Here is a 26004-nt window from a genome sequence, read left to right on the forward strand (position 1 = left end):
GGCAGCAGGGAGCACAGAGGCCCCTTACAGAGATAAATAGCCCCCCGGCCGCTCCCCCTCCAACGGGGCTCCACCATTTTGGAGGAACAGCCCCAGCCAGGCCACGCCCACAGCAACAGTGGAGATAAACCCCATAGCAACTGGGCAGGAAGCAGAAGCCCTGCTGCGCACAGCTGCCCAGCACAAGCCACTAGAGGTCGCTATTCTCCCAGGAAAAGGCCACAAACCAACAAGAAGGGAAGCTCTTCCAGCAGTCACTTGTACCAGCTCTGCAAACTATCTCTATCACCATGAAAAGGCAAAACTACAGGCAGACAAAGATCACAGAGACAACACCTGAGAAGGAGACAGACCTAAATAGTCCTCCTGAAAAAGAATTCAAAATAAAAATCATGAACATGCTGACAGAGATGCAGAGAAAAATGCAAGAGCAATGGGATGAGATGCAGAGAAAAATGCAAGAACAGTGGGATGAGATGCAGAGAAAAATGCAAGAGCAGTGGGATGAAGTCCGGAAGGAGTTCACAGAGGTCAGGAAGGAGATCACAGAAGTGAAACAATCCCTGGAAGGATTTATAAGCAGAATGGATAAGATCCAAGAGGCCATTGAAGGAATAGAAGCCAGAGAACAGGAACGTATAGAAGCTGACATAGAGAGAGATAAAAGGATCTCCAGGAATGAAACAACACTAAGAGAAATATGTGACCAATACAAAAGGAATAATATTCGTATTATAGGGATACCAGAAGAAGAAGAAAGAGGAAAAGCGATAGAAAGTCTCTTTGAAGAAATAATTGCTGAAAACTTCCCCAAACTGTGGGAGGAAATAATCGAACAGACCATGGAATTACACAGAACTCCCAACAGAAAGGATCCAAGGAGGACAACACCAAGACACATAGTAATTAAAATGGCAAGGATCAAGGACAAGGAAAGAGTTTTAAAGGCAGCTAGAGAGAAAAAGGTCACCTATAAAGGAAAACCCATCAGGCTAACATCAGACTTCTCGACAGAAACCCTACAGGCCAGAAGAGAATGGCATGATATACTTAATGCAATGAAACAGAAGGGCCTTGAACTAAGGATACTGTATCCAGCACGACTATCATTTAAATATGATGGCGGGATTAAACAATTCCCAGACAAGCAAAAGCTGAGGGAATTTGCTTCCCACAAACCACCTCTACAGGGCATCCTACAGGGACTGCTCTAGATGGGAGCACCCCTAAAAAGAGCATAGAACAAAACACACAACATATGAAGAATGGAGGAGGAGGAATAAGAAGGGAGAGAAGAAAAGAATCTCCAGACAGTGTATATAACAGCTCAATAAGCGAGCTAAGTTAGGCAGTAAGATACTAAAGAAGCTAACCTTGAACCTTTGGTAACCACGAATCTAAAGCCTGCAATGGCAATAAGTACATATCTCTCAATAGTCACCCTAAATGTAAATGGACTTAATGCACCAATCAAAAGACATAGAGTAATAGAATGGATAAAAAAGCAAGACCCATCTATATGCTGCTTACAAGAAACTCATCTTAAACCCAAACATAAGCATAGACTAAAAGTCAAGGGATGGAAAAACATATTTCAGGCAAACAACAGTGAGAAGAAAGCAGGGGTTGCAGTACTAATATCAGACAAAATAGACTTCAAAACAAAGAAAGTAACAAGAGATAAAGAAGGCCACTACATAATGATAAAGGGCTCAGTCCAACAAGAGGATATAACCATTCTAAATATATATGCACCCAATACAGGAGCACCAGCATATGTGAAGCAAATACTAACAGAACTAAAGAGGGAAATAGACTGCAATGCATTCATTGTAGGAGACTTCAACACACCACTCACCCCAAAGGATAGATCCACCGGGCAGGAAATAAGTAAGGACACACAGGCACTGAACAACACACTAGAACAGATGGACCTAATAGACATCTATAGAACTCTACATCCAAAAGCAACAGGATATACATTCTTCTCAAGTGCACATGGAACATTCTCCAGAAGAGACCACATACTAGCTCACAAAAAGAGCCTCAGTAAATTCCAAAATATTGAAATTCTACCAACCAATTTTTCAGACCACAAAGGTATAAAAGTAGAAATAAATTCTACAAAGAAAACAAAAAGGCTCACAAACACATGGAGGCTTAACAACATGCTACTAAATAATCAATGGATCAATGAACAAATCAAAATAGAGATCAAGGAATATATAGAAACAAATGACAACAACAACACTAAGCCCCAACTTCTGTGGGATGCAGCGAAAGCAGTCTTAAGAGGAAAGTATATAGCAATCCAGGCACACTTGAAGAAGGAAGAACAATCCTAAATGAATAGTCTAACATCACAATTATTAAAACTGGAAAAAGAAGAACAAAGGAGGCCTAAAGTCAGCAGAAGGAGGGACATAATAAAGATCAGAGAAGAAATAAACAAAATTGAGAAGAATAAAACAATAGCAAAAATCAACAAAACCAAGAGCTGGTTCTTTGAGAAAATAAACAAAATAGATAAGCCTCTAGCCCAACTTATTAAGAGAAAAAGAGAGTCAACACAAATCAACATAATCAGAAATGAGAATGGAAAAATCATGACAGACTCCACAGAAATACAAAGAATTATTAAAGACTACTATGAAAACCTATATGCCAACAAGCTGGAAAACCTAGAAGAAATGGACAACTTCCTAGAAAAATACAACCTCCCAAGACTGACCAAGGAAGAAACACAAAAGTTAAACAAACCAATTACAAGCAAAGAAATTGAAACAGTAATCAAAAAACTACCCAAGAACAAAACCCCGGGGCCGGACGGATTTACCTCGGAATTTTATCAGACACACAGAGAAGACATAATACCCATTCTCCTTAAAGTGTTCCACAAAATAGAAGAAGAGGGAATACTCCCAAACTCATTCTATGAGGCCAACATCACCCTAATACCAAAACCAGGCAAAGACCCCACCAAAAAAGAAAATTACAGACCAATATCCCTGATGAATGTAGATGCAAAAATACTCAATAAAATATTAGCAAACAGAATTCAACAGTATATCAAAAGGATCATACACCATGACCAAGTGGGATTCATCCCAGGGATGCAAGGATGGTACAACATTCGAAAATCCATCAACATCATCCACCACATCAATAAAAAGAAAGACAAAAACCACATGATCATCTCCATAGATGCTGAAAAAGCATTTGACAAAACTCAACATCCATTCATGATAAAAACTCTCAGCAAAATGGGAATAGAGGGCAAGTACCTCAACATAATAAAGGCCATATATGATAAACCCACAGCCAGCATTATACTGAACAGCAAGAAGCTGAAAGCATTTCCTCTGAGATCGGGAACCAGACAGGGATGCCCACTCTCCCCACTGTTATTTAACATAGTACTGGAGGTCCTAGCCACGGCAATAAGACAAAACAAAGAAATACAAGGAATCCAGATTGGTAAAGAAGAAGTTAAGCTGTCACTATTTGCAGATGATATGATACTGTACATAAAAAACCCTAAAGACTCCACTCCAAAACTACTAGAACTGATATCAGAATACAGCAAAGTTGCAGGATACAAAATTAACACACAGAAATCTGTAGCTTTCCTATACACTAACAACGAATCAATAGAAAGAGAAATCAGGAAAACAATTCCATTCACCATTGCATCAAAAAGAATAAAATATCTAGGAATAAACCTAACCAAAGAAGTGAAAGACTTATACTCTGAAAACTACAAGTCACTCTTAAGAGAAATTAAAGGGGACACTAATAAATGGAAACTCATCCCATGCTCATGGCTAGGAAGAATTCATATCGTCAAAATGGCCATCCTGCCCAAAGCCATATACAGATTTGATGCAATCCCTCTCAAATTACCAGCAACATTCTTCAATGAATTGGAACAAATAATTCAAAAATTCATATGGAAACACCAAAGACCCCGAATAGCCAAAGCAATCCTGAAAAACAAGAATAAAGTAGGGGGGATCTCACTCCCCAACTTCAAGCTCTACTACAAAGCCATAGTAATCAAGACAATTTGGTACTGGCACAAGAACAGAGCCACAGACCAGTGGAACAGATTAGAGACCCCAGAAATTAACCCAAACATATATGGTCAATTAATATTTGATAAAGGAGCCATGGACATACAATGGCAAAATGACAGTCTCTTCAACAGATGGTGCTGGCAAAACTGGACAGCTACATGTAGGAGAATGAAACTGGACCATTGTCTAACCCCATATACAAAGGTAAACTCAAAATGGATCAAAGACCTGAATGTAAGTCATGAAACCATTAAACTCTTGGAAAAAAACATAGGCAAAAACCTCTTAGACATAAACATGAGTGATCTCTTCTTGAACATATCTCCCCAGGCAAGGAAAACAACAGCAAAAATGAGCAAGTGGGACTACATTAAGCTGAAAAGCTTCTGTACAGCGAAAGACACCATCAACAGAACAAAAAGGAACCCTACAGTATGGGAGAATATATTTGAAAATGACAGATCCGATAAAGGCTTGATGTCCAGAATATATAAAGAGCTCACACGCCTCAACAAACAAAAAAAAAATAACCCAATTAAAAAATGGGCAGAGGAACTGAACAGACAGTTCTCCAAAAAAGAAATACAGATGGCCAAGAGACACATGAAAAGATGCTCCACATCGCTAATTATCAGAGAAATGCAAATTAAAACTACCATGAGGTATCACCTCACACCAGTAAGGACAGCTGCCATCCAAAGGACAAACAACAACAAATGTTGGCGAGGCTGTGGAGAAAGGGAAACCCTCCTACACTGCTGGTGGGAATGTAAATTAGTTCAACCATTGTGGAAAGCAGTATGGAGGTGCATCAAAATGCTCAAAACAGACCTACCATTTGACCCAGGAATTCCACTCCTAGGAATTTACCCTAAGAACGCAGCAATCAAGTTTGAGAAAGACAGATGCACTCCTATGTTTATCGCAGCACTGTTTACAATAGCCAAGAATTGGAAGCAACCTAAATGTCCATCGGTAGATGAATGGATAAAGAAGATGTGGTACATATACACAATGGAATACTACTCAGCCATAAGAAGTGGAAAAATCCAACCATTTGCAGCAACATGGATGGAGCTGGAGAGTATTATGCTCAGTGAAATAAGCCAAGCGGAGAAAGAGAAATACCAAATGATTTCACTCATCTGAGGAGTATAGGAACAAAGGAAAAACTGAAGGAACAAAACAGCAGTGGAATTACAGAACCCAAAAATGGACTAACAGGTACCAAAGAGAAAGGAACTGGGGAGGATGGGTGGGCAAGGAGGGATAAGGGGGGGGAAGAAGAAGGGGGTATTAAGATTAGCATGCATGGGGGGGAGGGAGAAAGGGGTGGGTGGGCTGCACAACACAGAGAGGACAAGTAGTGACTCTACAACATTTTGCTAAGCTGATGGACAGTAACCGTAATGTGGTTGTTAGGGGGGACCTGATATAGGGGAGAGCATAGTAAACATAGTATTCTTCATGTAAGTGTAGATTAAAAATTAAAAAAAAAAAAAAGAAAGAAAGAAAGAAAGAAAAGGGTGATTACTCCTTAACAGGATAAAACTATTGGTAAATCAAAGATCAACGCATGCTTTAAATATCCTTAATGTTGATCACTTAAAGGGTGTCAGATGATCAGCTATGGAGGTACTCTTTTCTGATAATATTCCTTTCTCTTAATTTAAAAAAAAAAAAAAAAAGCAGTTACTGTGTGCTGACCTCCAATGAGTTCTGCACAGTGGTATAGAGGGCATGTCAAAGTGTGGGCAAAGGGTCTGTTTGTTTCTATGCAGAAGATCAAGGCCTAGCTTGGATACCCAGAAAATGAACTAAGATACGATATGAGGAGGAGCTTCCGGCATCAGCACTCCCTGGAGGACTTGTGCCGGGGGATGATCATCAAAAAGCCTCCACAGGGATCCAGACGATGCTGCAGTTGTGGCTGCATCCAGCCCACCGTCTCCTGGACTTGCCATAAGAATGAGGAGGGAGATGTCTAGGCTGGCATGTGCATACAGTGAGACAACGAATTTGACCGGATCTGTACTGTTGGAACTCAACCAGGAGTTGGGAGGGGTGCAAGTTGCAGCACTCCAAAATCTCATGACTATAGACTATCTATGGTTAAAAGAACATATGGGATGTGAACAGATCCCAGAAATGGGCTGCTTTAATTTGTCTGATGGTTCAAGTACAGTTGGACAATATCCATTATATCATAGATAAATTTTCACAAATGTCTAGGGTGCCTAAACGGTTTTCGTGGCTTCACTGGAGATGGATGGTAATTATAGATTTGCTTTGTTTATGTCACCGTATTCCTATTATGTTAATATGTGTGTGCAAATTAGTTAGTAGTTTAAAACCTATACATACTTAAGGTACTCTACAAGAAGATATGTCAAAGAAATAATCAATCCTCCCATGTTTCCTTCATATGCTACATCTATAGCTTTTCTTCTTCCTTCCTAATTACAACCCTTAAATAGAATTCGTGCCTCATATCGAATTTACCGAGTATCATAATTCCTCCAGGTGGTAAAGATACCTCAAGACAAGTGCTGGGCATAGAAGCCACAGGGCATAAATCTGCAAAGAAGTAAAAAGCTAACCTTTGCAAACAATATGGCTTCTCTCTCACTTACCAACTTTACATTTCCCTGTATGGCCCCGGAAGATGACTGGTTAGCCAGAGACGGGTAAGATTCCTCAAGGGAGGAACAACCTAAGACAGGCACAGTCGCAGGGGGGCCATCAGGTGAGAATTTGGGGATCAACAGAGGTGAGGCTCAGAACCTCACCCCCCCTGCTTTGAGAGAAATCTTCTGCATCTGTGGATGTCTTGCTGCCCTTGTCTAGCCTGGATTAATACTTAGTCCATAGGCACACACCTGAACATCTGATCATCTATATTTGCCTTCTTACAGCACTAAACTATGTTTTCTACCTTTATCTTGCATCTACCTACCACTTCAGCATTTTATTAAAAATAAAAATAATAATAATAATAGGAGAAATGTGGGATCAACATATAAATCAAGTACAAAAATCAAATGAATATTTATATTTGACCTGATGGTTTATAGGTCATATTGCATGATCAAAACCGAAAGTTTCTGTGATGAATGCCCTTGTACTGTTCACCATGTAAGAATTTATTCACTCTGTAAGAATTCGTTCACCATGTAAGAACTTGTTCGTTATGCTTCAGAAGATTGGAGACTGACGAGAATTAGGCTTGAGATGGATTAATGATTGTACATTGAGCATTGACCCCCCTATACTGAATTTTATTGTTGTTAACAACCATTTGATCAATAAATATGAGAGATGCCCTCTCAAAAAAAAAACAAAAACAAAAAACAAAAAAAAAAACATTCAAGAGAAATCTAGATGGGTTTTTCTACAGTAGCCTCCAATCTGTGGGGCAATTTCTCACTGAAAATGTACGCAGCCCACGTACTCATTCCTGCATTTGTAAAGTGTAATCTGTGATTATGCAATAGAACATCACAGCCACCCCAGGCAATTCTGTGTTTAAAGAGAAGTGTTTATGGCCATATCCTGCCAAACAACCATAATACCACTTAACCTCAGTTCAACCACTGCTTGCACGAACTTGTTAGGATTACTCTAAAATACAGATGCAAAACAAATACCGGGCCAAGGAATGGGATGTTCACATATTAAAGGGGGGTGAGGGCGGGGGAAAATTCTTATATAATGCCCCTTAGTCACTACAACAGAATGTACACAAGCATTTAAATTCTAAAAGTGGAAAATCTAAGTATAGAACATGGATAAAAATTACAAAGTCTAAATTTTGGAAAAAGAAATGAATTCCTCTTAAGGGTGGAATATGTCACCTCAGAAAGCAGCCCAAATAGGCAGCTATAAAATGCAATATTGGTTCTTTATCTGTCCAAGCAAATTAATATATATAGAAATAAGGGGAAAAGATGAATCTAAGAACATTTTCAAATATGTTGTTTAGAGTAGACTGTACAAGATTATTGACTGAATTTACTGTTTATCAATAGCAACTAAATGTCACTACCCCCAACTGCTTCCTGTGATCTAAACCCACTTTGTGGTGCCAAACTAATTCTTAGGGTACAAGTCCAGACAGAAAGTTGAGCACATTCTCTTAGCCAATCACCAAATACATATTGCCAAAAGTATTTTCTTTTAAAAAGGCTTACAGATGTAAAACCAGGAATGAGACAGTATGATTATGTCTGAATTACGGTTTAGCATACATTTTCTCACTTCCTTAAAATACAGAGCTCAGTGTGGAAGACTGAGAGCCCAATAAAATACTGTTTCAACCATTCATCCCTCACATTTCACACTTAAAAGAGAGATACACCAAGAAGACCACTCAAACGTTAAGAAGCTGACACCATCACGTGGGACCTGGATGATGGCACTTAGACCTCAGTTTCATTTTATCCTTCAAGTGGAATGTGACACAAGAGTACACAAGAATATATGTGAAACCGTATGTTTGCTTAAATTTCATTTATAATGAAACAGCCACCCGTCTCCTTAAAACAATTATGCCTGTAATAAAATTGTAAGAACATACATTTCAGTGTGTTTAAAAACTTTGAGGCTACCTTGTGGTACTGTCATCAATGGAGACAGATGATTTTAATCTTTCTTTGTCATGAACAAACAAACCCTTCCCGAAGTGTTCTCCTTATTACTAAGGTGAAGGGGGAAGCAGTACCAGGCTTCCATTTCACAATTCATCTATCTAGATCACTACTGCCAAACATTCTCACAATTATTTCTTTTTTTTTTTTTTCCTCACAATTATTTCTTATTCACACTAATATTACTCAGAGTTGATGGCTGGTTAAGGAGAAAGTGAACTTTTTAGTCCAATACCTTCTTATCAGTGAGGGAACAGCAGTATTTTATCATGGTCATCTTTTTATAGTTAATAAAAGAGAATTTAAGATCAAACTCCTCATTTAGTGGACTTTTTCCCTCCAAAATACTATTCTTATTATTAAATTCAATAAGCATTTGCTTGTCATGTTAATGTAGTGCTTTTATTTATATGTCATATAAAAAGGATACCCAGAGCATGGACTATTTCTACATGTTAAATTGTTACTGGTATTAAAAATAAAAATATACAAATATAAGTAATTTAGAGAGTAGGCTATCATATCATAGATACAAAGCGACATCTCTTGAGTCAGCAAAATCCTGACATCATAGGTGAAAGCAGTCTCTGTGAATCCTAGATCAATAACTAACCTTGGACAAATGATGTGACTTCTCTGATCCTCCATTTCTAAATGCTTAGAATACCACCAATTGTGCCAAGTTACTGAGAAGAAGAAATGAGACCCTGTATGTAATAAGCTCTCAACAGTGTCCAGAAAAATTAGGTACTTGCCAAACATATGGATGGGCAACAGACATAAAAAGATGCTCCACATCATTAACCATCAGTCACGGTGGGAAATGCAAATCAAAACCACAATGAGGTATCTCCTCACACCAGTCAGAATGGCTTGTATAAAAAGACAAGAAATAAATAACAAGTGTTAGTAAGGATGGTAAGAAAAGGGAACTCCATGCACTGTTGGTGGGAATGTAAATTGGAGAAGCCTCTATGGAAAAAGATTCCTCAAAAAATTAAAAATAGAAATGCCATATGAACCAGTAATTCCACTTGTGGGAATTTGGCCAGAGAAAATTAAATCACTAATTCAAAAAGATATATACACGCTATATTTATTGAAGCATTATTTACAATAGCCCAGATATGAAAGCAACCTAAGTGTCCAACAATAAACTGATAAAGATGTGGTATATATATATATATAATGGAATATTATTCAGCTATTAAAAAGAATGAAATCTTGCCACTTGTAACAAGATGGAAGGACCTAGAGGGTATTATGCTAAGTGAAAACAGTCAGACAAAGACAAATACCATATGATTTCACTGATAATGTGGAATCTAAAAAATAAAATGAACAAAGAAGACAAATAAACTCATAAACACAGAGAACAAACTGGTGGTTACTACAAAGGAGAGGGTAGAGGGGATGGCAAAATTGGTGGAGGGACTAAAGAGGTATAAATTTCCAATTATAAAATAAATAAGTCACAGGAATGAAAAGTATAGCACAGGGAATATGGTCACTAATATTGTAGTATCCTTGTATAGTAACATTTGGTAACTACATTTATCATGATGAATACTTTGCAATATATATAATTGTTGAATTACTATGTTGTACACGTGAAAGGAATATATTATGTATCAACTATACTTCAGTTAAAAAAAAAAAGTACTGGCCCTTATTGTTGTGTTGCTGTTATTATTGAAGGGAGAGTAGGCAGCAATCACACTAAAGAAGTTAAACTTAAGGAATATATACACTCGTCTTTGATGTCTGTCCAAATAGTGAAATGAGAAAACCACAAACATGAAACAAAATTTATAAAGAACATATGAAGAAGTTCTCCAAGGTCAAGTATATTTTGCCACAATTTTTTAAGTCTGAGTTCTATTCTGACTTGAGTAGAAAATTTCTTAAGATTTCATACACAAGAGATTTACTACTTCATTTCCCAAAACCTGAAAATTGAATAAATCTTTTAATAATAATTTTCTAGTGGTTTAGTAAGAACTAAGAGTGCTCATTAGCATTTTATATAAACATGAAAAATAAGAAGCAAGCTAAATGCCCATCAATATGAAAATATATGAAAAAATGATACAGCTATAAAAAGAGAGGGATTTCTATATCCTAATATGGAATTATCTAAGACATGTTGTCAGGTTTCATATATATATATATATATAACTCTATCTGTGTTAAGACAACCCAAAAAAAACAACTTGTGTTACTTGCACACATATTTATGCACTTAAATTCATACACAAAGGACTGAAAATATGCAACCTATAGTGACCTCTTAGTTTTATTCTGCATAATTCTGTGTTATGACTATTTCAGTGAGACTGTATTTATATTTTACTTGTATAATTTATGAACCCGGGGAAAGTTAGCCAATAAATACATTAGGCTAAAATCAAGTAAAAATAAGTTTTAGAAAGCACTTTATCATTTACAAAAGGAATTTTGCAATTCTTTAAATAAATCCTTTAACACATTATCTAATTTGAATGAGCTTTTAGAATTTAAGGTAGTATCCTTACTTTAAAAGTGAACACAGACTAAAGTACTTATTAACCCATGGTTAATAAATGCAGTCAAAAACAAAACATGATCCACTGACTAAATTCAGTGTTCTGATCTTCAAGCTACAGTGCCTCCACAAACTGAAAATGCTGTCACTTACACATGGTTTTCTAAATCTCTATAGTGCTTCTATTCACAAGAAAGTTCAAAGCAGGGCAGAAAAGATTTTTGGAATACGAGTAAAAAGACCTGGGGGGGTTCTATATCATTACTAAGACTTCATGGAAAATCAGACTCTACACAATGATTCCCTGTGGCTGCACACTGCATTAAACAGGTATATATATTTTTAAATATGAATTACAGGTCGATTAGGACTTAATTGGTCTGGGGCAAGAATACATTTATTAAAAGCTCCCCTAGGTTATTTATTTATTATATATAAATAAATACATTTATTAAAAGCTCCCCTAGGTTTGGTTAAGATTACATATATCCTTATCTGATAAAAATAAAAGTATATTAAATATCACTTGTGCTATATACTTCACAGAGCTGAAATGAGAAGAGCTACATGAGAAAGGCTTCTATGAACAATAAGAAGCCCTAGAAATATAAAAAAGTTTTTATTTATTCACTCAAACATGTACCACATCTTCTGTGTGCCAGGCATGTGCTTGAAATGGAGAGAGAAGGCACTGCCCTCAAGAAACTGGGAAGCTGACGTCCTCAAGTAACTGCCCAGCTATGGGGAAAGACAGAGCAGTGGCACTAAGGCAGAGGTGACTAGCCCGGCCTCAGGGCGGAAAGCATACAGGGGTGCCGGTGGGAAGAGGGCTTAGAAAGGCCTGTGAAGAGACTCTTGAGCTAGACCTTCACATTCTGAGCAGAGGGCACAACACACCCAGCAAGTAGCTCAGAATGAACACAGGTCCTCAGAGGCAGATCCCCTGGGGGTCCTGAAGACCTTTTCAGGGAGTCTGTGAGCTTAAAACTGTTTTAGTAGCAATAATAATACTAAAACACATCACCACCAAAAAATAGTAAAAACTCAAATGTCCTCCAACTGGTAAACACAGATAAACTGTTATATATGCAGACATTGGAATAAAACTCAGCAATAAATAAAGGAACGAGTTAGTGATACACACGACATAGATGAATCTCAAGGGCATTATGCTCAAGGAAAGAAGCCAGACTCAAAAGGCTACAGACTGTAAACTCCATTTACATGGCATTTGGGAAAAAGCAAACTACAGGGACAGAAAATAGGACAGAGGTGCTGAGGCTGAGGGTAAGGGAACATTTGGGGTGATGGAAATGTTCCATATCTTTGCTATGGTTACACAACCATATGCATTTGTTAAACCCTGAGAAGAACTGTACACCAGAAAGGGTATATTTCACTGTACAGAAGTTATACCTTCAAAAATCTAACACTGTGCTCTGTCACTCTCCTTTCCTCACTAGTGTACCGGGCTTGCCAGAAGATTCACATCTGTGATGAAGTCATCACTCTGCAGCAAAGGGAAAGCAAGCTTGTACATTCTTACATTTTATGTTTGTCTCCCTTTTTATTATAGTAAATAACTGACAGATATAATCGACATAAACAAAAGCTCTCTTGGGACTTAAATAATTTTTGACAGTATAAAAGATATCTGAGACCTAAAAGTTTGAGAACCACTGCTAACGGTAATGGGGAGGCCCTGAAGTGTCCTAAGCAGAGTTAACAGCATAGAACTTTACAAAGAGTGGTGCAGGAAAATTAGTAAAGAAGGTCTTGAGTAAGGCTGATTGCAGGATTCAATGCAAGAAATTACATCCACATATTAGCTGAAGCTTGTTATAAATCCCAAGACAGTTTTTTCTCTACTGAGCTGTCTCTTTGTTGATATGTTAATGTTTTGTAAACTAGTTTCTGTTAACTGGTAGTACAGTTAGGAAACTAAATCTGCTACAAGCGCCATCCTACAATGAATTACTCATAAGTGATTTCTGGATTATTCAGTCAGTTGCCACTGTCTCTCTTCAAAAAATGCCAATAATTTAAAATTGAGTTTTACATACTTTACACTTGAGAAGTAACCATCCCAAAGAGGTGCAAAAACTAATTTAGAAGTGACTCAGGATCTCAAAATAAATTAGGGAAATTAGATAATTGATTAAAAAGCCAATACAGTATGTCTGAAACGGACTTTCATTTGTATCTAGAAACACTACAACAATTTCAGCTCAGTACAGTTTTTTTCTATACAATGTGGGTTGTTGTGCTTTTTTTTTGGATTGTGGGTAGGGGGATTGTTTGTTTGGGGTTTTGTTTTAAGTCTGAACAGTTACCCTTCCTCCTATAGAAAGTTCATTTCTAAATACTAGCCCTGTAAATTCCAAATTATTTTGAGTACTATAATATCTTTTACTATAATCTTCTCATGCCCAGAACTATTATAACATTTTGGGATGCCACAGAGGTAGAGAAATTAATCTTAAAATCATCTATGTCTTTAAGCTTTAAATAAATAGAAAATTGATGATAGACTGATCAATTAATCACAAAAGGGAAGTAGTATTCCAAGGTCAATTTCTGTCCCCTAAAAGATAACTTAAATAGTTTCATAAGCCATTTTAAGTGAAGGAATGTGTGCTTTAACTGCCATCACATATTGCTTATCCAGTAAGTAGCCAACTGCACTGACACTTCTTAGGTAATAAAAAATGGGTGGAAACCTGTCTAGAGCATTCAACTTGACACCTTTTAAAAAGTTCACCTATACTTCTAGTCAGATGAAAAGGTATTGAGAGGGGGGAATCTCCAGACTTCTGCCAAAGTAGCTGCATTATTAAGATAAAGTAAAAGTAGATTTCTTACCTAAAAGTATGATCCCTTTGATCTGCCTCTCATACAAGTATCTTGGAAATTAGGATACAGTCATTCCTACAGGAGATTCAAATTTGAAACTGAACCTATCGATTGAAAAGAGGGAAATAATTAATTTGAAACACAAGACAATGAAGAATAAAAACATCAGTTTGTTCAAAGATGAAATTTCCGTACACTTGTTAAAGCCAAATGGTTTCTGCAGGAAACTTGTTTTCTGTGACTCAAATCCAAAAAGGAAAACGTGGGTGGTTCTCCCTATCTCACCATTAAAAGTCAGCCAATTGGCTGGTGAAGTTTTCATCCAACTTAATCTCAAGCTCTAGCCTTCCATCTGCTCTAATACTGTGTTACCTTGTGAAATGAAAGAGGAATAAAGGCTTTCTTCAGTCTCGAAGTGAGTCTTTCATGGAGACCTTTGGCTTTTTTTATCTAGCCGCTATTTGAACAAACTGCAAACTTCTTCAAAACTGCAAATCCACAAGCTGTGAAAAATGAGAGCTAAATCACAAAATAATCCAGAGACTTTAAAGCTTTCTCTGATTTTGAAGCTGTGATTTCTAAAATATGACAAACTAATCTCTCTTGGGCACTAAACTACAATAGCTGCATATCTGTGGAATGAGGGCTTCCAGCCCAGTGATCTTAACCACGGCCACATTTTCCCACCCACAGGTAACTCTTACCATTTGCCAAGACATGCCTGCCAACAGAAACCATACTTGAACTTCAAAACACATGATTCTGCCAGATTGGGACATGAATCCAGTAATTCTGTAGGGTATTTCACACATCCACCTATAGCCAGTAAACCAGCCAGGATGGTACAAGGTTAACTCAAAGCACATATAACAATACACCTTCAAGGAGAGAAAGACCATGGGTACATGACACTGGCATGGTAAAACAATTGTGTGCACACTTCTGCTAAAGGTCACCTTACATTTACACCTACAGTCACTGGAAAAATCTGCAAATACAAGCCAATAAAAATTCAGATGAAAATTTTCAACACTAATAAAAGGATTCCAAGTGGCACAATGCTCAGCGGTAGCAACTGTCCAATTACTAACGATTCTGGGCCCAATCTGAAAATTCCTCATGTCTTAGGATGTTGTCTCAAAAATGCTGAGACTCATAGCTCACCTGTTAGGTAAGAAGGACCTTTCATGAGCCACCAGTGACTGCTCAGCAAGTAAGTTCTTGCATAATGTCTCCTCTGATAGTCACACCGCAGAACTCACTGGCCAGGAAGACTGGTTTCCAAAATACTCATCTCAAGGGAAATGTTTTGTGTGGAGACAATGAAACTTGAATACGGACCCTGTTTGTACATTTCAATTTTAGTAAATATGTGTACAGAGGCACTAAGATAATAAGCAATCAATAGCTCTTAAAGCTGGAAGACACTCCAATACCTCATTACCACTGTAAACCCTTTGTTTTATAGGTAAGATTAAATCAATCTCCTGACTGCCAGCTCAGTGTTCTTCCTATCACACTGTTGCTCTCTAATCAATTGTGGAAATGATATTTTAGATCATATTAAAATCAAGCTACAACTCACTTACATCATAAATCTCATTTAACTATGTGTTTCAAAAAAAATAACACAGAATGCTAAGAAGTAAAGGCCTTTAGAGCATTCCCTGACCAGGGTGGGCAGAGCACCAGGGTTGGCTGTCTTTCTTCCAACAAGTACAGTCTAATTTTATGGTCAGCAAAATAGTATGTACAAATTATATATACAAATCATCCCTTTCTCCTTTTTTTAACACTGATTGCTTCCAAACCAGTACCTCTAGCATTAAGATACAAAATATGACATCTGACTTCACTTAAAATGAATGTTGAATGACAAAAATAGTGATCTGTGGGTAAAATTGTAATATTTCCAGAATATCTCGCCTGGCTTTGGTACATCTGCATATCAACAGGCGTTCAGAGGTGTAAAGAAGTATGGCTTTAGTGCATTTGCACCTTTCCTCAGGAGTGGAGAAGTTCATCTCCTTATCAATGGGTGATTACCTGGGCAACAGAGGGCTTATCTGTACCTCAGAGGTGAGGGGGAGGGCCGGTGGTTGCTGCTGGAGAAGAGAAGACGGACTGGGACTGAAGTTTGTGAGAAATAAATGGGTTTTAAATTTTATTTCTCCCTTTGGCTGATTTTGGTTTTTAGAGGTATTTTGCCCCGGGATTTCCTTTCCCCGGACTGACACGATCCTTTTTCAAGTTGAGGTTGAAAATACTTTCTAAATAAGGTATTATCACTATAAGATTTATTTCCCCATTGCAGTTTTCTTTAAAACTCTGATTTTTTAACACTTCTAAGACAATAACCTAAAGTGATCTTTCATTCTGTTCATTTCCTCTAATTCTAAATTACAATTCCCCAAATAAGCACATTTTTGCAAACTAAAAAAAAAAACACACAAATTTCTTGCATAGGATGGAATATCTGCATGTATTTTTAAAAACTTTTTAGATAAAACATCAGTCTCTAAACAAATTCCTAACTGCCCTCTGGGTTACCTCCAAAGAGAGGCTTGTACCCTCCTCTCTTATTAAGGATGAAATTTTGTGACAAAAATTAGTACCAATTCTTACATGTATTAGTTATGTGGCGCTGGGCAAGTCATTTAAGTTCTGAGCTTAAGCTTATATAAAAAGTCAGAATGTTTGCCTTCTAAGGTATTTTCTAGGTTTCTTAGAATCTTCCTACAACTTTAAGTATCATCTTTATTCCCCTTGAATTCTAAAAGTCAAATATCTCTTTGCCTAGACATATTTGTAATGCCCTAGAACTTACTAGGAGAATGAACCACCAGCTTAGCTAAATGAAATTTTAGAACACTGTGGATTTTATCTGCTTTAAATGTATCTCCTTGTCTCATGTTTCAGCATTTTGAAAAAAGGTTTAGAAATACATTTTCACATCTGGGTGACTGCTGAAGCATTTTCCCAAAACTCTATGGAGACCTTGATTACTTCCTCCTTCCTCCCCCAATATCTCATTAGGGATTCTCTGAAACCTGGCTTAATTTGCCACAATGTTGAAAATTAAAATCTTTATCAATTATCTTTAAAATTAGCTATGGTCCAAGTCTGCATTTGAGAATCTGCGCATTTTCACGATTTAGTACTCTTCATTTTAAATCTAAAGAATTGGTTCCACTGTATCTGAAAATTCAGTTATTTTTTTTAAATCTGAATTCAAGCTCCTTGCTTATTGCCAAATAAGGAGGTTCTAGAATACTGTAATCATGTAACTCACACCCTGATAATAATTTTTCTTTACATGCCAACTGATGATTTTTGCCATCCACAATGAGTTCGTGAACAAAATAATCACTAGGATTGAGGATCTGTCATTTTACTACTAGCAATCTGAAAGAGTAGCTGCTTTTGCCAAATTCATTCATTCAACATATATTTATTGAGTATCTACTGCCGGGTAGGCACCTCTGCCTTCATGCTGGGAATATACAAACTGACAAGTCTGCCTCCGTGGAGCCTGTAATCTAATGAAGGAGACACACAATAAACATACTATATAGAAATAATGTATAAGTATAAGCAGTAAACATACAGAAAAATCGTAAGGGACACATATACGTAATGTTAGAGGGGATATGTGCTACTGAAAAGAAAAAGGCCAGTGCAGCAGAACAAGGGGATTCGGGAATGCATGGACAGACAGTGACTTGTAATCTTACTAAAGTGGATCAGGGTTAAGACTCAGTGCAAAGGCCGCATTTGAGCACAGACTCCAGGGAAGTGAGAATGAGCCAGGCTGAAGTTTCCTAGTAATTTTTACCTTGTGCTGACTAGGCATGTTAATAGCTGATGCCTCATCAAAAGCATTGTGTATGAGCAAATAACTGAACAGCCCAGAGAAAACAGAAGAGAGCTGTGCGTAAACCCCCTTCGTTTTTGCAGCTTAGTTTACTTACATCCTCAGCTGGCCATGCTCCTTGTGCACTTTTCCCCCAGATGTTCTTTTGAACAAAACTCTTACTTCTGTGATTCATTTTCCTTAAAACCCAAGAACAAATGTCCAAGTATTTACTTGACACATATAAGAGCATCAGTCTTATCCAACCAGCTACCCCACTGAGACACCCCCCACTACATCAGAACTGAAATATCGGTATGGAACCCAGGAGGCACTGAAATTTTTTCTCAATGTGGAGAAACTGTTACTTTCCTAGGGAGTGTGGTAGGGAAGGATGGGGCTCTGAGATCAGGAGGCCTCACCACCAACCAGCCATATAATCTTGGGCAAGTCCTGGGTTTCAGTCTCCAAAACTATAAAATTAGAATATGGGAGCACATGATTTCTAAGTCCTTCCAGGGCTAAGTCCATTTAAGAACACAAGTTCGGTAAATAACCATATATGAAAAATCATACAGATGTGCGCTCTGCTAATCATCACAGATTCGTACACTTCAATTTGTTGTTCAAGTAAAAGTAAAAGATTTATACTGACCCGTGCATAAAGTCTCAACTCTCCCTCTCGAATTGAGATTCACAAGAATGGGTCTTGACTAGCTCACCAAGGACAAAAGAACCTGATACATAGGGGGGGTGTTCTTGTCTTGGCTTTATTATCATCGCACTCTTATTAGACTAAAATGGAAATTCCCAAGGAACATAAGCACGAAACTGCTGAGGTTTTAAATATTTTTGATGTACCACCACCACCCACAATTTTAAAAAATGTTTTTAAATTGTAGAATTCCTTAGAAGTTGCTTATAACCCATTAGTATTCTATTTTATTCTCTCAAATAGGTACTGTAATGAGCATCTTTTATTCAGGGGGCCCAAAATCTTTGGTCCTTTCTCATCACAGTGTAATAGTTCCCTACTGTGTAGTGCCCACCTTCCCAATGGAGAATTTAAGAAGAAAGCAAATAACCCAGTTGGTTGGGGGAGGACTACATCTCCTGCCTTCCTTGACCTACAGCACAGGCAGACTTAGGATACAGGTTCTGCCAAGCAGGTGCCAACACCTGGGACTCCTTCAGAGCCGAGTTATGTGGGGGAAGACGCAAGGTGGCACGGTGCATGGCATCCACTTTGCTGGCGGACAGCGTGGAGTGATTCTGGCTCTGGTTTCCTCATTCGGAGCAGCCGAACCCAGGCAGGAGCAGAAGCTCCTCAAGGGCCAGTCCAGCAGTGCCATCCTGACACCTGTTCCCAGAAACTAGCCTACAGTCTCTTTCTTCAACCCTCTCGATGATTTGCTAAGCTACCTATCACCCTGAGTAAACCCCTTTCTGCTTATACTAACTAGGAAAGATCCTGGTATCTGTAACCCTGACCAAGTCCATGTAGTACATACTCTTTATTTCTACATATAAGAGTTGAGATGCAAAGATACAAGTAACACACAGAACATTCCACTGTAAGTCAAGAGTTCTTTGTTTCCAGTCAGGGCTCAAATCCATAACCAACATTTCTAACCTCTCCCTATACATACTTTCTCATAAATTTCATCACCTCTACCACGCAAGGAGAAGAAAATGATTTTTGCTTAGCTAATTTTCTATCAATAAAGAACCTGATGACAATAATTTGGCAAGGTGTTTGAAAACAAAGGCTACAATAGACATCACTTATTCTATAACAGCTCAAGTCTGTGGAGAATCGTGCAGCATTAGGTAGCACTCTCAGAACATTCCCAAGCTGCAGAAAGGTGATCTAATGCTGTTTGAATGCCAAAATGATCAGCGCTCTGTGCCAAGGCACAACTTAATTCACAAGCAGCACTGAACTTTTCGCTTATTTTCTCCCATCCCTCAGGGCAAAATAATCGTGTTAAAAACACAGACACATCAGGTAACGAAAATATTACACTATTACCTAACACCAAATGCAGGCTGGAAATGCTGACAGGTGGCTATACATGTTAAAATTCTCTTTTTGGTAGAAAGTTATTAAGTCCTATAAAATCAGTTGGCAAAGATGGGGAAAGTAATAAGTTGTTAATAAAACTGTTCTTTAAAAAGGCAATAGAATTTTACCAAGGACATTTGGTATCTTTGAATAATCAAATTCCTCTGTGCTATGAAAGTACATAAAATGTTTCTCAGGTAATACTCAAAGGCAAAACTTTTATATAGAAGATCACTCACACACTTCTGAAGCCAATTAATAACACTGATATTCAGAAGGTATCTCAGTGCTCTGCCAAATAAAAAGTGGGTATTCAATTCAAAGGAAAGCACGAATATGCATCAATGGAGATTCAAGACAAATCTACTCAAGTCAGTGCCAACCAAGCTCTGGGTCACAGGCCCTCAGAGCAGAGCTCCACCTTTGTTTCTGCAGTACCATTGCACCTTCTGCTGCCCTGAGTTGCTTTTTATCAAATACTTTATAGTGTGCTAGCTTTAACACTGGTGATGAGAAGAACAGGAATAAACAAAAGTTAAAATGTAACTATATTCTTCCCTAAGGACAAGGCAAATCAATTTGCTAAAGAAAACTCAGAGCATGACTACTTCAAAACAATAGTTTTATAGAGCCTCTCAGCAAAAAATTTACTAAGATGAGTATCTAGCTTTACTATGATTCCACGTGCACCATATGTGTCTTTTGGATGCATCTGGCTCTCTCTCTTTTTTTTTTTAAGAAATGAAGTTATTTCCAGGCTAGAAATGACACATGGCCTACTCTAAAGTCTTTTTATGGTTTCTCATATTTAGATTCTAACCTCAATCAATCTTACTAAAAAGTTTAAGTACAGATATCATGCTCATTTGTTATAACAGTACTGAAATCAAAGGATACATACGTAATGTTGCAGTTCAGTGATACCCAAAACTAGTCTGAAAAACAATACCTGCACTTGTACGTCTTCAAAGAAACAAGAAAACAAGAACTTGTTTGTGAAGATTTCATAAAGCTAGACTTACCTGATTTAAAGAGTTGCCCTTTCTTCTGAGATTATATCCTTCTTATCATTTCAGTATTCATATGGCCTTTCTCTATAAAATGCTGCACATTTTTAAAAATTACATCTGTAAAATGCAGAAGTCTGGATACCCCTGCTCCAGATTTTCTGTACTTCTGTCTCTCCTACATCCCAACTCCCCTCCTTCCAGTGGCTTAGGCAAAAAAATGAAAATGAAACCTATTTTGCCATTCTTGACTCCTCTCTCTCACACCCCAATTTCAGACTATGAGCACATCCTGTCGGCCTTACTCTCACCACCACAATGACGTTATGGAACATTTCCATCACCCCAAAAAATGACATCAGAATGGCCAATAAACATATGAAAGAGTTCTCAAATGTATTAGTCTACAGGGAAATACAAGTTAAAGCCACAGTGGAGTACCTCTACACACCTACCAGAACAGCCAAAACTAAATGGCAGGTAATACAAGTGTGGCAGAGAGGGTGGAGCTCTCTCTCAGGTGCAGCTGAGAGGCAGGTAAATTAACGTAAGCACTTTGCAAAACTGTTTCTCAGTATCTACCAACATAAATATACACATACATACTCCATGACCTCTCAACTCCACCCGACTGCACCCCCTAATGACGTCTTCACCAAAAAGACACACAGAAGAACATTCCAAGCAGCACTAGTCACTAGCCAAAGACAGAAAAGAGCGGAATGGAATGCACTAGAGCAACAAAAATGAATAAACTGCAAATACTTTAAGAACAAGAATGAATCTCATAAATGACACTGAGTCAAAGAATCCAAAAACAAAAGAATGTATTACAACACATGATCCCATTAATAGAAAGCTCACAAACCGGCCAACAAAACACTAAGCTGGGGTGTTAGTAGTCAAGGGGAACCATGCCTTCTGAGGGTCTAGCAATGTTCTATTCTCAACCTAAGTGCTGATTACGTAGGTATATTCCCTTTGCAAAAATCCCTCCCACTGTGTACCTATGCTTTTTGCAATTTTCTGTATTTTTATACTATAACAAAAAGCTTTTTTTTTTAATGAATATATTCTCCCATACTGTAGGATGCCTTTTTGTTCTCTTGGTGGTGTCCTTTACTGTACAGAAGCTTTTCAGCTTGATATAGTCCCACTTTTTCAATTTTGCTTTTGTTTCCCTTGCCTGGGAGGTATGTTCATGAAGAAGTCGCTCCTGTTTATGTCCAAGAGATTTTTGCCTTTGTTTTTTTTCTAAGAGTTTTATGGTTTCATGACTTACATTCAGGTCTTTGATCCATTTTGAATTTACTTTTGTGTATGGGGTTAGACAATGATCCAGTTTCATTCTCTTACGTGTAGCTGTCCAGTTTTGCAACACCAGCTATTGAAGAGGCTGTCATTTCCCCATTGTATGTCCATGGCTCCTTTATTGTATATTAATTGACCATATAAGTTTGGGTTAATGTCTGGAGTCTCTATTCTGTTCCACTGGTCTGTGGCTCTGTTCTTGTGCCAGTAAAAGATTGTCTTGATTACTGTGGTTTTATAGTAGAGCTTGAAGTTGGGAAGCAAGATGCCCCCTGCTTTATTCTTCCTTCTCAGGATTGCTTTGGCTATTCGAGATCTTTTGGTTCCATATGAATTTTTGAACTATTTGTTTCAGTTCGTTGAAGAATATTGTTGGAATTTTGATAGGCATTGCATTGAATCTATAGATTGATTTAGGCAGGATGGCCATTTTGACAATATTAATTCTTCCTAGCCAGGAGAATGGAATGAGTTTCCATTTGCTAGTGTCCTCTATAATTTCTCATGAGTATCTTGTAGTTTTCAGTGTTTACTCCTAGGTAGTTTACTCTTTTTGATGCAATTGCGAATGGAATTGTTTTCCTGATTTCTCTTTCTGTTAGTTCATCATTAGTATATAGGTAAGCAACAGATTTCTCTGTATTAATTTTGTATCCTGCAACTTTGCTGAATTCAGATATTAGCTCTAATAGTTTTGGAATGGAGTCTTTAGGGCTTGTTATGTACACTGTCATGTCATCTGCAAATAGTGATGGTTTGACTTCTTCTTTAGCAATCTCGATACCTTGTATTTCTTTGTTTTGCCTGATTGCCGTGACTAGGACCTCCAGTACTATGTTGAATAACAGTGGGGAAAGTGGACATCCCTGTCTTGTGCCGATTTTAGAGGAAACGCTTTCAGCTTCTCACTATTAAGTATGATGTTGGCTGTGGGTTTGTCGTATATGGCCTTTATTATGTTGAGGTACTTGACCTGTATACCCATTTTGATGAGAGTTTTTATCATGAACGGATGTTAAATTTTGTCAAATGCTTTTTCAGCATCTATGGAAATGATCGTGTGGTTTCTGTCCTTTTTTTGATGTGGTGGATGATGTTGATGGATTTTCAAATGTTGTACCATCCTCGCATCCCTGAGATGAGTCCCACTTGATCATGGTATATGATCCTCTTGAAGTACTTTTTTGAATTCAGTTTGCTAATATTTTGTTGAGTATTTTTGCATCTTTGTTCATCAGGGATATTGGTTTGTAATTTTGTTTTTTGGTGGGGTCTTTGCCTGGTTTTGGTATTAGAGTGACGCTGGCTTCATCGAATGAGTTTGGACATATTCCCTCCTCTTCTATTTTTTGGAAAACTTTAAGGAGAATGGGCGGGGAATCCATCTGGACCAGGGGTTTTATTCTTAGGTAGTTTTTGGATTACTGATTCAATTTCTTTGCTGGTAATTGGTCTCTTAAGTTTTTCTGTTTCTTCCTTAGTCAGTCTTGGAAGGTTGTATTTTTCTAGGAACTTGTCCTTTTCTTCTAGGTTTTCCAGCTTGTTAGCATATAGATTTTCATGGTATTCCCTAATAATTTTTTGTATTTCCATTGGGTCCATCGTGATTTTTTCTTTTCCATTTCTGATTCGGGTGATGTGTGTAGATTCTCTTTTTCTCTTCATAAGTCTGGCTAGAGGCTTATCTATTTTATTTTTTCAAAGAACCAGCTCTTGGTTTCATTGATTTTTTTCCATTGTTTTCTTCTTCTCAATTTTATTTATTTCTTCTGATCTTTATTACATCCCTCCTTATGATGACTTTGGGCCTCCCACTGTTCTTCTTTTTCCAGTTTCAATGATTGTGACTTTAGACTATTCATTTGGGATTGTTCTTCCTTTTTTAAATAGGCCTGGATTGCTATATACTTTCCTCTTAGAACTGCCTTCGCTGTGTACCACAGAAGTTGGGGCTTTATGCTGTCAGTATCATTTGTCTCCATATATTGCTTAATCTCTGTTTTAATTTGGTCATTGATCCATTGTTTATTTAGAAGCATGTTGTTAAGCCTCCATGTGTTTGTGAGCCTTTTTGTTTTCTTCGTACAATTTATTTCTAGTTTTATGCCTTTGTGGTCTGAGAAATTGGTTGGTAGAATTTCAATCTTTTTGAATTTACTGAGGCTCTTTTTGTGGCCTAGTATGTGGTCTATTCTGGAAAATGTTCCATGTGCACTTGAGAAGAATATGTATCCTGCTGCTTTTGGGTGTAGAGTTCTGTAGATGTCTGTTAGGTCCATCTGTTCTAGTGTGTTGTTCAGTGCCTCTGTGTCCTTATTTATTTTCTGAATGAATGCACTGCATTCTATTTCCTCCTTTAATACTGTGAGTATTTGTTTCACATATGTAGGTGATCCTGTATTGGGTGCATATATATTTATAATGGTTATATCCTCTTGTTGGACTGACCTCTTTATCATTATGTAATGTCCTTATCTCTTGTTACTTTCATTGTTTTGAAGTCTATTTGGTCTGATACAAGTACTGCAACACCTGCTTTTTTCTCCCTATTGTTTGCATGAAATATCTTTTTCCATCCCTTCACTTTTAGTCTGTGTATGTCTTTGGGTTTGAGGTGAGTCTCTTGTAAGCAGCATATAGATGGTTCTTGCTTTTTTATCCATTCTATTGCTCTGTGTCTTTTGATTGGTGCATTCAATCCATTACATTTATGGTGATTATTGAAAGACATTGACTTACTGCCATTGCAAGCTTTAGATTTGTGGTTACCAAAGGTTCAAGAGTACCTTCTTTACTATCTAGCCGTCCAGCTTAACTCTCTTATTAAGCTATTATAAACAGTCTGATGATTCTTTATTTCTCTCCCTTCTTATTCCTCCTCCTCCATTCTTTATATGTTAGGTGTTTTATTCTGTACTGCTTTTATGAGTAGTTGAGTTTATTTTTTGCCTTTAGTTAGTATTTGGTTGGTCTGCTTTATTTGGTGTGATTTTATTTTCTCTGGTGACATCTATTTAGCCTTAGGAGTCCTTCAATCTAGAGCAGTCCCTTTAAAATATCCTGTAGAGTTGTTTTGTGGGAGGTAAATTCCCTCAACTTTTGTTTGTCTGGGAATTGTCTAATCCTCCTTCATATGTAAATGATAATCATGCTCGATACAGTATTCTTGGTTCAAGGCCCTTCTGTTTCATTGCAATAAATATATCATGCCATTCTCTTCTGGCCTGTAAGGTTTCTGTTGAGAAGTCTGATGACAGCCTGATGGGTTTTCCTTTGTAGGTGACCTTTTTTCTCTGTCTGGCTTCCTTTAATACTCTGTCCTTGTCTTTGATCTTTCCCATTTTAATTATTATATGTCTTGGTGTTGTCCTCCTGGGGTCCCTTGTGTTGGGAGTTCTGTGTGCTTCTGTGATCTGAGAGGCTATTTCCTCCCCCAGTTTGGGGAAGTTTTCAGCAATTACTTCTTCAAAGACACTTTCTATCCCTTTTTCTCTCTCTTCTTCTTCTGGTACCCCTATAATGCAAATATTGTTCCATTTGGATCGGTCACACAATTCTCTTAATATTCTTTCATTCCTGGAGATCCTTTTATCTCTCTCTGCCTCAACTTCTCTGTGTTACTGTTCTCTGATTTCTATTCCATTAATGGCCTCTTGCACCTCATCCAGT

At 37.6% G+C, this 26004-nt stretch overlaps 1 protein-coding gene across 13 annotated transcripts in view; it reads right to left on the minus strand.

Annotated features, from left to right (window-relative positions):
- Window positions 1-26004, minus strand: part of SIPA1L1 (signal induced proliferation associated 1 like 1) — a 394992-nt gene that overhangs the window by 333745 nt on the left and 35243 nt on the right. For 9 of the 13 annotated variants that reach the window (XM_073242187.1, XM_073242201.1, XM_073242199.1 and 6 more), the window contains one exon: window positions 14109-14203. The exons of 3 other annotated variants lie outside the window; for them this stretch is intronic. The gene's annotated coding sequence lies outside the window, so the exon portion shown is untranslated. Of the gene's footprint in view, window positions 1-14108; window positions 14204-14471; window positions 14603-26004 lie in introns of all 13 variants that reach the window. One more of the 13 variants, XM_073242188.1, reaches the window with a different exon arrangement.

The sequence above is a fragment of the Manis javanica genome, chromosome 8 (genome assembly GCF_040802235.1).
Source record: "Manis javanica isolate MJ-LG chromosome 8, MJ_LKY, whole genome shotgun sequence".
NCBI classification, from domain to species: Eukaryota; Metazoa; Chordata; class Mammalia; order Pholidota; family Manidae; genus Manis; species Manis javanica.